A 14,465-nucleotide genomic window follows, 5' to 3' on the forward strand; every position below is an offset into this window, starting at 1 on the left:
ATCTTAAAGACTCAACATAGTGTCTTGAAATTATCATTTACTATTACATTTTTTATATTATTTTCCTTACCATTATCATCATAATTACCAGTATCTCAAGGTTTTTGGGTTGAATAGAATAATTCAGGGACAGGTGTTAGTACTGGGATTAGCACAAAGAGATCAATGAATGGTGGGGCACCTGGGTGGCTCAGATGATTAAGCGTCTGCCTTTGGCTTAGGTCATGATCCCAGGGTCCTGGGATCGAGCCCCGAATAGAGCCTGCTTCTCCCTCTGCCACTCCCCCTGGTTGTGTTCTTGCTCTTGCTATCTCTCTCTCTGTTGAATAAATAAATAAAACCTTTAAAAAAAAAGAGAGAGATCAATGAATGGTGATAGTTATAATTACCATTATGATACTCATTATACGTAAACTCCACTTGTTATTAATCAGCACTCTTCCTCTGTTAGTCTTACACATGTGATTTATACCTACCTTTACCATGGTACTCATCATAACATTTCATAATTATTTATGTATTCCCCCTTAGTCTACGATTTACTCAGTGGCAATCCATGCTCAAGTTGTATCTGTAGAGCTTAGTACCAAATAAGCTCTTAGCAAATTCATGTTGAATGAGTAAACAGAGTTAATGGTACACACTATGCCATCTCCATTATTTTGTTTTGTTTTGCCTATTTACAGTATACATCATTTATTTGCTAAGTGGCTGTCCAGAGTGAGGAATATAGTCTAGGAGCACTGGAATGGAACAGAGGGCTCAGACCATTGGCCTTAATAGCACCCTGTTGTCAAACTAAACTTAAATAGGCTCCCTTAAAGGTCATCTAGAACTTCCAAATACCCCCAGAAAGTTCTTAATTGCAACTAGCAGGACCATTTTGAAGAGACTTGGAGCCTACCCATGTGTCCTCTTCAATCTCTCATTACCAATTCTGGGATGAGTTCATAGAAACTCACCACTAGTCATTAAATGGTTCCTTCAGTGTTTCAGGATTTGGAACCACCATTCTGCTCCATGGAAAGTTTTAGAGGAAATTAGATTATGGTTGGGAACATTGGCCAACAGATGAAAGGGAAATAAGTGTATTTAATAAATACTCCACTTTGTGGCTTCTAGCTTCAGTCCATGTTTCATCTTCTATCAAAAAAGGGGAAGTATTAACTCCTTCAAAACCCCACTGAAACTTGCCTCAGCTGAGGTTTAGGCCCATGTTCCATACCCAAATAAAAAATGAGGTCCCATGATAATGCATGGTAAGATATTTTTAAGTACCCTCAAATTAAGGTAAATGGCCACACAAATCTTAAATTTTTTACTTCCTGCCTCACTTAGTGTGTTGTTCTCAAGAAGGAATTACTTTACTGGAATTGGGAAGGGATTTGGCATCAGGAAGACCTGATTTCAAATCTTGGCTTTGATACTTGCATAGATTACTTAGCCTATTTGAGCCTAATTTTTCTGACCAATGAAATGGGAACAATGCTTTTCATAACGCTGTGATGAATAATTGTGATATATTGGTGAAAATGCTTACCATAATGCTTACATACAGATACTCAATAAATACTGCCTTGTTTCTCATTTTCCCTTGGTTCTATGAGTATTCCTAAAAGTGAAGTCTTAGGAGTTTGTGCTGTGGAGAAGTCACATGTGTACTAACCCATTTCTACATTAATTCATAACAACGTAGAGACAAATTCTACAAAATGGAAGAATATCATCCACATACTACCATCCCTGGCTTTCGTGCCAATTTTTTTTTTTTTTTTGCGGAAGTGTAAGGTTGTGTTGAATACTTGATACACATGGTACCTGAATATAAGCATGATAAATTACAAGGGATCATTCACTTTCCAAAAGCCTCCTTTACTTTATACAAAAGGATTAACCATGTGATTCACTTTAATAGTGAGTTCCCCCCAGGTACCTAAAAAATAAGATTTATTTATTTTTTAAATTGCCATTAGGTGGCTTTCAAAAATGAAGTCCCTGTGTGAAAGAAAATAATATTTTATGAGGTTAACTCAAAGTCTACTAGGTTGGCTAAATGCCAAAAAAAAAAAAAAAAAAAACCACATGTTCGATGATGAGGCAGATGACCCTGATGAAAAATCTCTTAGGTTACATGTTTAGTTTTATGTAAAGGTAGATGCCTCATTTCTACAAGTGCTGTTCTTTGCATGTATTAGTGATGACAGAGAGAGATAAAGAATAGGGAAATCATAGTTATTGACTGTCTCTCCTTTGCACCAAGTCTGATATATGTGTGACATCATTGAATTCTCTCAACAACTAAATAAGGCAAGTATTATCATAATCATGATTATTTTGAATATTATTATTTTGCACAAAAATGAAATACTGCGATCTCAAGATCACTCAGCTGGTTAATACTTGCCCCAGGATTCAAACACATCCCTGTCCTGTTTCAATATTTATAACCTCCCATGTAATGCATTAGGTCTCACTGCATAGGATCAAATGAAATTGTTCAAATACAAGTTTTCTGGATATGCATAATATTGCAATTTGGGAATTAAGGAAAAAATCACAGGGATGTGGCATCCCAATTGGGTTAAAAGAAAGGGGAAATGTAAAAGCACAGATTTTTAGATTTATAAGCAAACTCCTAGAAACTAATTCAGGTGAGATCTCAGATCCTGAACTTCAACCAATGAAAATCTAGATTTGTTGGCTGGACTTGAGTCCCAGGGATATTCTAAAACTATCAAATAAAAATCATCATTGTTGAGGGAAACTTCAGTTTAACAGCAAATTAATCTGTTAAAACATAAGGGGGAAATGCATCATGTGAAAAGTTCATTTCTATGTCCTTTAATAGCTCCTGAAGCTTTCCATTTCTCCAGAAATTGCTCTCTTCTTACTCAGATTATTGGCAGTAACATCAAGTCTTCAGCCAAAGGAAAGGGACTGACTAGAACTCATTATGCTGTGATTTCAATTAAATATTATAAAGGAAAAGAGAGAGTTGACAGTGAGTAGGTTACAGAAACAGGAAAACATTTACCACTGGGCAAGCAGCTCAGCCTTCATGTTCTGTCTTCTGCCTGGCTAGTGAAAGAAACCCTTACCCATTGACAAAGTTGAGACACATTGCCTGTCAGAGAGGCCCAGGGTATGGAAGCATCCAAGTTAGTTCATGAGAGTGCTGGACTTCTCTCAGCTTAAGTCACCAACCATACTCCAGCATCAGGGAATCCAGTATCAGCTTCCTGCCTTAGAGGCACCATAGTCTAATGCAGAACAATTTCCTCTTTTTCTTTTTAAAATTTTTTTCCTGTATTCTATTTTTTGTAGAACAAAATATTGAAAAATCAGTGAGCATTAATGACTAGACAGTGAGAAAACTGGAAATATGGAAGAAGAAATAGAAAAAAGATGTCAGAGCATGAGTAGATGTTTCTTTGATACAGTATAAGGAGACAGAAAAATGAGACATAAATAAGATAAAATAAACAAACAAAATGTGTATGTCTGGGAACTGAATTCCTCTCTGTTAATCGGATAACTAAGGTACAAGGGGTATGTTAATCAGGAAACAGGGTTGAGTTAAACTCTTGTTATGTGCCAGCATAGAGTTATCATGGATGGCATTAGTCTTCAAACCTTGGTGTAGACACAGTGTAGCAAAGTGGTTTGATTTGATTTGGTGTCAGGAGTAGGTAAAAATCACTATTTACCACCTGTGCATACTTAAGTTATTTAAAACCCAAACTCAAGTTTTCTGATCTCTAAACTGAAAATAGCACTGCCTATCCCATATGATTTCTGTAAATATTATACAATATCATATACACAGGGTGCTTAGCACAGTGTCCAGCAAACAGTAAGCTACCAATCTGATTAATTATCATTAATGAATTGTTATTGTGAAAGGAAATATTTCCTTGATTTATCTGGGCATTTCACTGTTAGCCATCGCTAAGATGAGTAGGCTAAATGATTACCTTGATTTTTTACTTAAGAATTTCAGTTATTTCTCCGAAAGCACAATTGGCACAGCAAGTAGGCATCAAAAAATAATAATCTGTTTTACATTGAGAAAAGTGCATATACAGGTAATACAATTAGAGTGCAGTCCAAGATAGAATATGATTTTTTCAGTGTCTAGTGTGTATGGGGAAAATAATAGGTGGGATAATCTAGGAGAGAAGAACTATATAGATCAAACTAAGAATATCAGAAAAGACAGTGACATTAGACACAAATCTCCCACCCTCCAAAATTTAAAAGTTCAAGAAAAGAAATTTTTTGGCTGCAAAAATCTTAATTTAAAAAAATATTAAATATGCAAATAATGAATCATGGAACACTACATCAAAAACTAATGATGTACTATATGGTGACTAACATAACATAATAAAAAATATATATTAAATAAAATGCTAATCTTATATAAAATACTTAAAAAATCTTAAATAGGGGCACCTGACTAACTCATGACTCAGAAGACCATGCAACTCTTGATCTTGGGGTCGTGAGTTTGAGCCCCATGTAGGGTGTAGAGATTACTTAAATAAATAAGACTTTAAAAAATATTAAATAAAATAAAATCTTAAATACAATAAATTTTAAAATCTTAGATAAAGTACTAGCACTGCTTAAGACCTAAGAAACATAATCATGGCCTAGTAGAATTTATCATGTAAAGGCAGGTATAATTCATTAAGAAAAAAAATCTATCAAGGAATGATATATTCAACATACAAGCAAATTTAAAAAGAAAACAAATGAATGTCTCAATTGAAACATAAATATTTACAGTTTATTCATGGTAAAACTCAGCAAATTATCAACAACAGGATACTTTCTTCATCTGATAATAAGCAGCTATTATAAATCTACTGCAAATAGAACACTCATTTATGAAGCTTTAGAAGCATTTCTATTAAAGTCAAGAAAACATAGTAGTACAGAGTAGCACAATCACCATTACTAGTCATCTTGATCTCCTAACTATGCAATAAAACAAGAAAAAGAAATGACACATAGAATTGGAAGTTGTCATTACATAGTTAGAAATTGTAAGATTATCAACATAGTAAATCAAGAAAAACTATAAATGAACTAAGTGAACAACTTTGAAACCTTGGAAGGGTTGAATAATATAGAAAAATGTATACATACCAGTAATAATGTAACATAAGGATAGTCATAACAGCAAAAAAAATTCTAAGATTTTTATGAATAAATTTTCAAATACATATGTGTAAAACCTTACGGAGAAAATTAGAAAAGATTCTTAACAAACATACAAAATATATGGAGAGTTGTGCCGCTTCTATAAATGGAAATGTTAAAATCACAACTGATGAATTTGACCCAGATTATCAATATACTCAGTGTTGTTTCAAATGAAATCCTAGCAAGATTTTTCCCCTATAACTCTACACACTTATTCTAAAATTCATCTGTACCTGCAAACACCAAAGATTAGCCAAGATAATTATGGGGGGAGAAAAGAAAAAAAAGAGGTAATACTTAACTACCTATCCATTAAGACATTTTAAAGCCATAGAAATTAAAACAGAGTGATACTGGAGGAGTGACAGAAAGCCAGGTCAATGGCAGAATTTGGAGCCCTTAAGTAAGCTCAAATATATGTGAGAAAACTGGCATATGGTGGAGATGCCATTATAAATCAGTGGGAGAAAAGAAGAAAACTCAGTCAATGGCATGATTTTTCATTTGGAACTTACTTTATGCACAAAAATAGCAAATAAAAATTGTAAATGGGAAAAAAATTTTAATTAGAGGAAAACGTAGGATAATGATTTTGGCAAGAAGAGAAGAACCAGATTCCTTGGAAAACTCTCAAATCAGTAGTTTATAGTAAGGCACTGATAAAACTGATTACATAAATATTAAACTGTTCTCTACAAAACACACCAGGAAAATACTAAAGAAAAAAATGGCAGACTTAGAAAAGATATTTGTAATACGTAAATCCAACATGGATTAGGATCCTGATCAGGTAAGGAAGTTACATATCAGCTTAAACAAACCAACAGTATAACTTAAAAATGGGGATGTGATGGGAGCAGACAATTCAGAAGAATCAATGAACATATGAAAAGATAAGTTACCCTCACTAGTGATAAAAGAAATGCAAATTGCAACAACAGTGAAACACCATTTCACACCAAATAGTTTGACAGGCATTAAAGAGTCTGTCAACACCAACTGTTGGTAAAAGCATGAGAAAACTGAACTCTCATACCTTGCTGGTGGGAGTGTAAATTAGCACAGTCACTCTGGAGAGCAATTTGGCTGTAGACGAGGAAATTTAAAATGTGCATTCCTAGTGACTTAGCAATTCTACGTTAGAGAAACACTTGCTCATACACACCAGGGGATCCAGGATGTTCATTGTAGTATTATTTGTTTGCAATGGAAACATTAGAAACAACTTTTATGTCCCGCAATAGGGAAGAGGCAAATAAACTGTGATACTTTCACACATTTACTCTAATAATAAAAATAAAAATGAGTTCATTGGACCTATGTGTAAAGACAGGAATGGATCTCAAAAAAATGCAATCTTGATTAGAAAAGGGGAACAGCAAGTTATTAAAAAGTATTTAGTATGGGGATGCCTGGGTGGCACAGTCAGTTATGCGTCTGCCTTCGGCTCAGGTTATGATCACAGGGTCCTGGGATCGAGTCCCATGTCGGGCTCCTTACTGGGAGCCTGCCGCTCCCCCTGCTTCTGCGTGCACTTTCTCTCTGACAAATAAATAAAATCTTAAAAAAAAAAAGGTAGTATGAAATCGTTATGTAAATTTAAAAAAAAAACAGCCAACTATGTATACTACATGTATGGATACATTTCATAATAAACATAGAAATTAGGGGCTGCAAAATTCATGTTGGGGATTGCCTCTAAGGATGATAATAGAGGAAAAAGGAACTTCAGCCTTATTTGTACTGTTCTATACTTTTAAAAAAAAAAGTCAATCATATGGTGAGCACATAATAAACATTATAGCCGGTGAGGTGGGGGGGAGTGCAGGGGGACTTTTGAGAGAAAATCTGACTGTGCACTTGAAGGTAAGCAGCAAGAGGAAGAGAGTGGTTGTTTTTTCTTTCTAGTCTCAGATTATAGAAGGCACTTAATCACTGCTGCTTCTCTTCTCACATATATTGAAACCCAGAGCCTTTCCAGGACAGAGGGAAATACATCAGAGTAGTAGACATTAGGCATCACATGTGTATACACACACACACACACACACACACACACACACACACACACTGCTTGTGCATAGCTGCAGTGCTAAATTGGTACAAGCCATAGAGCTAGGTTCTTCCAAGACCAGAGGGATGTTACCTTGTTCCTTCCATCTGGAATCCCTTTGTATGTCCGCTTGACCCGCTTACACCAACACTGCCCAGTGCAAATCACCACTTCAAATGACCCTGTTTACTTATCTTCTCTAGTCAACCTGAATGCCTTCAGACATTTCCCAAATTTACCAGGCTCCCTAGTACGTGTATTAGATACACTTTGTTTCTCTTAATCCTCAAGACAGCCCTGTGTGGTCAGTATGTTAACCTCGTGTTATAGGTAAGGAAATTCCAACACACACAATTAATTAGTTTAGCCCAACTTACAGTTTGTAACTGGTATAGCTGGAGTCCAAACCTAGGTTTGAATGACCCCAAAGTTAAGCTCTGTAAAAAGACCAGGGAGTACAGTTGCTGAATCTGCCTCCTCAACCACCACTTCATCCAGAGCTTCATACCAGACATCACGGAAAGAATAAAAAAATGAATAAGGTGTGGTCTCTGCTGCAGAACACTTTGGGATCCAGTAGTGGGCTTACCTCATCCAAGATATAAGAACCCTCTATAAACTGGGAGTCTATAATTAAGCGATCTTACAGTCCCCTCCAGGCTGAAAAAGACTGCTCCCTTTTATCTTTGTGTATATGTCTTATATTCCAGGCCTTTGCAGTTCCCACCAGATTCCCACATCCCTTTTGGATCTGGGGGCCAAGAATTGATCACAGCGCTTCGGTGAGGGAAAGACCAGTACTGCCTCACTCCAGCCAAAGGTTCTCATGTGTGATGTAAGGGAATCCCCTTCTTGGTCCAGCCGGGAGGTCTCAGTGCAATTAATATTTGCAAGTTGCAAGAAGTAACACCTAAAGCCTCCCTGTTGACAGCCAATCCCTGTTGAATTTTTCGGATGTCTTGGATTATTTTTCCTCATGTGTGCACATGCAGTGTCTGCTGAGCTCATCTGTAGGAGGAAGTGGGATCAGTGAAAACACCAGTGGACAGGATAGAGAATGTGTCCTCTGAGCATAGCTGGAAGAATAAAACTCAATTTTTGGATGTGTTCTGTCTACTAAAACTTTAAGGAAAGTTTTTTCTTTCTTTCTTTTTTTCTTTCTTTCTTTCTTTCTTTCTTTCTTTCTTTCTTTCTTTCTTTCTTTCTCTCTCTCTCTCTCTCTCTCTCTCTCTCTTTCTCTCTCTCTCTCTCTCTCTCTCTCTTTCTTTCTTTCTTTCTTTCTTTCTTTCTTGTATTGACCACCACCATCCCTGGAAAAACATAACCAACCTTTCATCCCAGTGAATCACAGAGGCAATTTATTATAGGGTACCCTGGAGGAAGATTAACCATATGGCCTTAAAAAAACATGGCACGGAGTTGCATCTGTGCCAGTTGTGTGAGGAGCAATCATCTTGTCTACTTCTGCCTTCCCAACCTGAGTGGGGGGTGGTGGGAGGGATGTGGAGCGGTAGTGGGTTCCTGTGGTTGCTGGAATGCCATGGTAGTGACTGGAGGCCACTCTGGTGTCAGTGCCAACTTAAATGTGCAGAGTCAGCAGGAAGGAGAAGGAACTGGGGGCAAAATCCATTCTGAGACGTTTAAGATATAAGAATCCTCAGGGATCTCCTGATCCACAGGTCCCCAAAGCTGCAGAACAGCAGAGTCACCTGCAAAACTTCTCCAGAAATACCAACTGCAAACCTACTGAATCAGAGCCAATAATTGTGAGGCGACACATGCATGCTGTGGAACCACTCTAGAATCTTAAAATTTTTTTCTTTAAATTTCTTATTGTTAATCACATACATTACATCATTAGTTTTTGATGTAGTGTTCCATGATTCATTGTGTATAACACCCAGTGCTCCACGCAGAACGTGCCCTCTTTAATACCCATCACCAGGCTAACCCATCCCCCCACAACAACCCCCTCTAGAACCCTCAGTTTGTTTTTCAGAGTCCATCGTCTCTCATGGTTCATCTCTCCCTCCGATTTACTCCCCTTCATTCTTCCCCTCCTGCTATCTTACTCTTTTTTTTTAACATATATTGCATTATTTGTTTCAGAGGTACAGATCTATGATTCAACAGTCTTGTGCAATTCACAGCGCTACCACAGCACATACCCTCCCCAATGTCTATCACCCAGCCACCCCATCCTTCCCACCCCCCCAACACTCCAGCAACCCAGTTTGTTTCCTGAGATTAAGAATTCCTCATATAAGTGACATCATATGATACATGTCTTTCTCTGATTGACTTATTTCACTCAGCATAACACCCTCCACTTCCATTCCGCGTTGTTGCAAATGGCAAGATCTCATTCCTTTTGATAGCTGCATAATATTCCATTGTGTATATATACATCTTCTTTATCCATTCATCTGTCGATGGGCATCTTGGCTCTTTCCACAGTTTGGCTATTGTGGACATTGCTGCTATAAACATTGGGGTGCACTTACCCCTTCGGATCCCTACATTTGTATCTTTGTGGTAAATACCCAGTAGTGCAATTGCTGGGTCGTATGGTAGCTCTATTTTCAACTTTTTGAGGAACCTCCATACTGTTTTCCAGAGGGGTTGCACCAGCTTGCATTCCCACAACAGTGTAGGAGGCTTCCCCTTTCTCCGCATCCCCGCCAACATCTGTCGTTTCCTGACTTGTTAATTTTAGCCATTCTGACTGGTGTGAGGTGGTATCTCATGGAGGTTTTGATTTGGATTTCCCTGATGCCAAGCAATGTTGAGCACTTTTTCACGTGTGTTTTGGCCATTTGGATGTCTTCTTTGGAAAAATGTCTGTTCATGTCTTCTGCCCATTTATGATCGGATTATTTGTTCTTTGGGTGTTGAGTTTGATAAGTTCTTTATAGATTTTGGATACTAGCCCTTTATCTGATATGTCCTTTGCAAATGTTCTCTCCCATTCTGTCGGTTGTCTTTTGGTTTTATTGACTGTTTCTTTTGCTGTGCAAAAGCTTTTTATCTTTTTTTTAGTGTTTTTATTGTTATGTTAATCACCATACATTACATCATTAGTTTTTGATGTAGTGTTCCATGATTCATTGTTTGTGCATAAAACCCAATACTCCATGCAGAACGTGCCCTATTTAATACCCATCACCAGGCTAGCCCATCCCCCCACCCCCCTCCCTTCTAGAACCCTCAGTTTGTTTTTCAGAGTCCATCGTCTCTCATGGTTCGTCTCCCCCTCCGATTTACTCCCCTTCATTCTTCCCCTCCTGCTATCTTCTTCTTCTTCTTCTTTTTTTTTTAAATTTATTTTTTACTCTGAAAACTGATTTTTGGATTCAACAAGACTGGGGAACAATGCCCTAGACCAATTTCTAGTCCAGCTTTTTCTTTTTCTTTTTTTTTTAAAGGCCTTTTATTTATTCATTTTTTTAATTTTTTTATTCTTATGTTAATCACCATACATTACATCATTAGTATTCGATGTAATGTTCCATGATTCATTATTTGTGCATAACACACACTGCTCCACGCAGAATGTGCCCTCTTTAATACCCATCACCAGGCTAACCCATCCCCCCACCCTCCTCCACTCCAGAACCCTCACTTTGTTTTTCAGAGTCCATTGTCTCTCACGGTTCGTCCCCCCCTCCGACTTACTCCCCTTCATTCTTCCCCTCCTGCTATCTTCTTCTTTTTCTTTTTTCTTAACATATGTTGCATTATTTGTTTCAGAAGTACAGATCTGTGATTCAACAGTCTTGCACAATTCACAGCACTCACCATAGCACATACCCTCCCCAATGTCTATCACCCAGCTACCCCATCCCTCCCACCGCCCCACCACTCCAGCAACACTATTTGTTTCCTGAAATTAAGAATTCCTCATCTCAGTGAGGTCATACGATACATGTCTTTCTCTGATTGACTTATTTCACTCAGCATAACACCCTCCAGTTCCATCAACGTCATTGCAAATGGCAAGATCTCATTCCTTTTTATGGCTGCATAATATTCTATTGTGTATATATACCAAATCTTCTTTATCCATTCATCTGTCGATGGACATCTTGGCTCTTTCCATAGTTTGGCTATTGTGGACATTGCTGCTATAAACATTGGGGTGCACGTACCCCTTCGGATCCCTACATTTGTATCCTTGGGGTAAATACCCAGTAGTGCAATTGCTGGGTCGTATGGTAGCTCTATTTTCAACTGTTTGAGGAACTTCCATAGTGTTTTCCAGAGGGGTTGCACCAGCTTGCATTCCCACCAACAGTATAGGAGGGTTCCCCTTTCTCCACATCCCCGCCAACATCCGTCATTACCTGACTTGTTAATTTTAGCCATTCTGACTGGTGTGAGGTGGTATCTCATGGAGGTTTTGATTTGGATTTCCCTGATGCCGAGCGATGTTGAGCACTTTGTCATGTGTCTGTAGGCCATTTGGATGTCTTCTTTGGAAAAATGTCCGTTCATGTCGTCTGCCCATTTCTTGATTGGATTATTTGTTCCCTGGGTGTTGAGTTTGAAAAGTTCTTTGTAGATTTTGGATACTAGCCCTTTATCTGATATGTCATTTGCAAATATTTTCTCCCATTCTGTTGGTTGTCTTTGGTTTTGTGGACTGTTTCTTTTGCTGTGCAAAAGCTTTTTATCTTGATGAAATCCCAATAGTTCATTTTTGCCCTCGCTTCCCCTGCCTTTGGCGAGGTTTCTAGGAAGAAGTTGCTGCGGCTGACGTCGAAGAGGTTGCTACCTGTGTTCTCCTTTAGGATTTTGATGGACTCCTGTCTCACGTTTAGGTCTTTCAACCATTTGGAGTCTATTTTTGTGTGTGGTGTAAGAAAATGGTCCAGTTTCATTCTTCTGCATGTGGCTGTCCAATTTTCCCAACACCATTTATTGAAGAGACTGTCATTTTTCCATTGGACATGCTTTCCTGCTTTGTCGAAGATGAGTTGACCATAGAGTTGAGGGTCCATTTCTGGGCTCTCGATTCTGTTCCATTGATCTATGTGTCTGTTTTTGTGCCAGTAGCATACTATCTTGATGATGACAGCTTTGTAATAGAGCTGGAAGTCTGGAATTGTGATGCCGCCAGCTTTGCTTTTCTTTTTCAATATTCCTCTGGCTATTCGGGGTCTCTTCAGGTTCCATACAAATTTTAGGATTATTTGTTCCATTTCTTTGAAAAAAGTGGATGGTATTTTGATGGGGATTGCATTGAATCTGTAGATTGCTCTACGTAGCAGAAAAAAGTGGATGGTATTTTGATGGGGATTGCATTGAATGTGTAGATTGCTCTAGGTAGCATTGACATCTTCACAATGTTGGTTCTCCCAGTCCATAAGCATGGAATATTTTTCCATTTCTTTGTGTCTTCTTCAATTTCTTTCATGAGTATTTTATAGTTTTCTGAGTACAGATCCTTTGCCTCTTTGGTTAAATTTATTCCTAGGTATCTTATGGTTTTGGGTGCAATTGTAAATGGGATCGACTCCTTGATTTGTCTCTCTTCTGTCTTGTTGTTGGTGTATAGGAATGCCACTGATTTCTGTGCATTGATTTTATTGCCTGCTACTTTACTGAATTCCTGTATGAGTTCTAGCAGTTTTGGGGTGGAGTCTTTTGGGTTTTCCACATACAGTATCATATCATCTGCAAAGAGTGAGAGTTTGACTTCCTCTTTGCCGATTTGGATGCCTTTGATTTCTTTTTGTTGTCTGATTGCTGTGGCTAGGACTTCTAATACTAAGTTGAATAGCAGTGGTGAGAGTGGACATCCCTGCCGCGTTCCTGACCTTAGGGGAAAAGCTCTCAGCTTTTCCCCATTGAGAATGATATTCGCTGTAGGTTTTTCATAGATGGCTTTGATGATATTGAGGTATGTACCCTCTATCCCTATACTCTGAAAAGTTTTGATCAAGAAAGGATGCTGTACTTTGTCATAGGCTTTTTCTGCATCTATTGCGAGGATCATATGATTCTTGTTCTTTCTTTTGTTAATGTGTTGTATCACGTTGATTGATTTGCAGATGTTGAACCAGCCTTGCAGCCCAGGGATAAATCCCACTCGGTCGTGGTGAATAATCCTTTTAATGTACTGTTGGATCCTATTGGCTAGTATTTTGGTGAGAATTTTTGCATCCATGTTCATCAAGGATATTGGTCTGTAATTCTCCTTTTTCACGGGGTCTTTGTCTGGTTTTGGGATCAAGGTAATGGTGGCCTCATAAAAGGAGTTTGGAAGTTTTCCTTCCATTTCTATTTTTTGGAACAGTTTCAGGAGAATAGGTATTAATTCTTCTTTAAATGTCTGATAGAATTCCCCTGGGAAGCCATCTGGCCCTGGGCTTTTGTTTCTTGGGAGATTTTTGATGAATGCTTCAATTTCCTTAGTGGTTATAGGTCTGTTCAGGTTTTCTGTTTCTTCCTGGTTCAATTTTGGTAGTTGATACATCTCTAGGAATGCACCCATTTCTTCCAGGTTATCTAATTTGCTGGCATAGAGTTGCTCATAATATGTTCTTATAATTGTTTGTATGTCTTTGGTGTTGGTTGTGATCTCTCCTCTTTCATTCATGATTTTGTTGATTTGGGTCATTTCTCTTTTCTTTTTGATAAGTCTGGCCAGGGGTTTATCAATCTTGTTAATTCTTTCAAAGAACCAGCTCCTAGTTTCGTTGATCTGTTCTACTGTTCTTTTGGTTTCTAGTTCATTGATTTCTGCTCTGATCTTTATGATTTCTCTTCTCCTGCTGGGTTTGGGCTTTATTTGCTGTTCTTTCTCCAGCTCCTTTAGGTATAGGGTTAGGTTGTGTATTTGAGACCTTTCTTGTTTCTTGAGAAAGGCTTGTATTGCTATATACTTTCCTCTCAGGACTGCCTTTGCTGTATCCCAAAGATTTTGGACAGTTGTGTTTACATCTTCATTGGTTTCCATGAATTGTTTTAATTCTTCTTTAATTTCCTGGTTGACCCATTCGTTCTTTAGTAGGATGCTCTTTAGCCTCCATGTATTTGAGTTCTTTCCGACTTTCCTCTTGTGATTCAGTTCTAGTTTCAAAGCACTGTGGTCTGAAAATATGCAGGGAATAATCCCAATCTTTTGGTACCAGTTGAGACGTGATTTGTGACCTAGGATGTGATCAATTCTGGAGAATGTTCCATGGGCACTAGAGAA

The sequence above is a fragment of the Zalophus californianus genome, chromosome 13, assembly GCF_009762305.2.
Source record: "Zalophus californianus isolate mZalCal1 chromosome 13, mZalCal1.pri.v2, whole genome shotgun sequence".
NCBI classification, from domain to species: domain Eukaryota; kingdom Metazoa; phylum Chordata; class Mammalia; order Carnivora; family Otariidae; genus Zalophus; species Zalophus californianus.